Source organism: Suncus etruscus, chromosome 20, assembly GCF_024139225.1.
Source record: "Suncus etruscus isolate mSunEtr1 chromosome 20, mSunEtr1.pri.cur, whole genome shotgun sequence".
Taxonomy (NCBI): Eukaryota; Metazoa; Chordata; class Mammalia; order Eulipotyphla; family Soricidae; genus Suncus; species Suncus etruscus.
In genome coordinates, this window is record NC_064867.1 from 37,503,030 (window position 1) to 37,505,217 (window position 2,188).

Here is a 2,188-nt window from a genome sequence, read left to right on the forward strand (position 1 = left end):
TGTGTGTGTGTGTTTCATATTTCTCAGGAGCTGTTCTTGGCACAGGGTGCTTGCGGCACTATGCAGATGTCATGTAGGTAAAAATTGGGCCTCCTACCTTTTTTTATTGTCTGTTTGAAAGTTTATTTCAACGCTGTGACTTACAGTATTTTCATAATACAGTTTCTTTCAGGCAATCAATATTCCAAAACCAATCCACACACCACCAGTGTGACCTTCTCTCCACCAGTGTCTCAAATCTCCCACTCCTTCAACGCGCCCCCTCGGCAAGCACAGAATAATTTATATTACTTGCTAAACATATATCTCACAATCATGGCACCACAGTTATAACCTGAGGATTTGCACCATTAGGGGCTAGTTGGACCTTCTGTGCTGTTGTGTTTTGTGTATTGTATTGAGTTTAGTGGACATTGGCACAACGTCATCATCTAATTTTCTAAGTTCTTCTTGGGCCGTTAGTGCTGTCAACTTTGGGGTTACTGGGTGGCCACACACTTGTCTGTGCATTCTCACTGCTGTATCATTAGGATGATGAAGCACCATGGCATCGCCCACCTTGGTTCAGTCTGGCAGTGCCTTCTCCGGAATTGGTTGTGGTGCTGGGCATAATTATTTTGTTTTGTTTTATTTTATTGATTGATTTTTTTTTTTTTTGGTTTGGGGACCATGCTCAGTGGTATTCAGGACTTACTCCTGGCTCTATGCTCAGGAATCAATCTTGGCTGGCTCAGGGGACTATATGGGATGCTGTACATTGAACTCAGGTCAGCCATGTGCAAAGTAAATGCCCACTTTGTTATACTTTCACTCTGGCCCCTGGGCTTTGTGTGTAAGTGTGTGTATGGTGATTTTGGGGTCACACTGGTTACTCATGCCTCTGCACTCAGAAATCACTCCTGGCAGGCTTGGGGGACCATATGGGATGCCAGGATTCCAACCACCATTCATCCTGGATTGGCTGCGTGCAGGGCAAATGCCCTACCACTGTGCTTTCTCTCTTGCCCCTCTAGGCTTTTTTTTTGGGGGGGGGGACACTCGTTTGACGCTCAGGGGTTACTCCTGGCAATGTGCTCAGAAATCGCTCCTGGCTTGGGGGGGTCATATGGGATGCCGGGGGAATCAAACCGCGGTCCGCCTACGCTAGTGCTTGCAAGGCAGACACCTTACCTGTAGCGCCACCTTCCCGGCCCCACCTCTGGGCTTTTCAAAGTCAAATGGCAGTGGATGTGGGTGGGCAGAACACTGGGCCTTCCGACAGGGCAGGGACTGGGCCTGCCACAATCAGAGAAGGTTCCTGTGATCTGGACCTAGAGACTGGGCCTACTCAGTTGGTGCTGTGGTGCCTTCTCTCCACCCAGACCTCTTGCTTGCAGAGGCTGACCTTATATATATAGTGCTGTTCCTGCAGATAATAGGTTTTTGTTGTTGTTTTTTGTTTTTGGGTCACACCCAGCAGCGCTCAGGGGTTACTCCTGGCAAGCTCTGGGACCATATGGGATACCGAGATTTGAACCACCATCCTTCTGCATGCAAGGCAAACACCCTACCTCCATGTTATCTCTTTGGTCCCTGCAGATAATAGTTTTTCCAAGTTTCCAGATGACCCAGCTGGAGTGGAGATTATCGAGCTCTCTGATGACAGAGGGCACTGACCTTCTGTAAGGGTGGCGACAATAATGACCAATGGCCTGGCCCACCTGTGGGACCTCATGGCCAACAGTAGCGAAGATGAATCCTGCTTACTGAGCTCTTGTTTTGTATGCCCCACTTCACCATTCTCCTGCTCTTCTGATGGGGCTCTGTTGTGCTCACATGACTACCTGGGGTCACACTCGAATTGTGTTGCTCATATATTGAAGCTGGTCAGATCTGGTACTCCTGAACCTGTTGCTTACACATCTTTTTAGTTGTTGGGCTCACTCTGGGTCACCCATTTAGTTGCAGTGTAGTCAAACAAACAAAATTAAAAAAAGATAATTGTACCCCATGTTCCTTAGTAGCCAGCATCTAGAAATAACCCAAGTGTCCAAGAATAGATGATCAGATAAAGAAACTATGGAGAGGAGAGAGGAGAGAAGAAGGAGGAGGAGGAGGAGGAGAAAAAAAGGAGGAGGAGGAAGAGAAGAAGAAGAAGAAGAAGAAAAAGGAGGAGGAGGAAGAAGAGAAAGTGAAAAAGGAGGAAGAA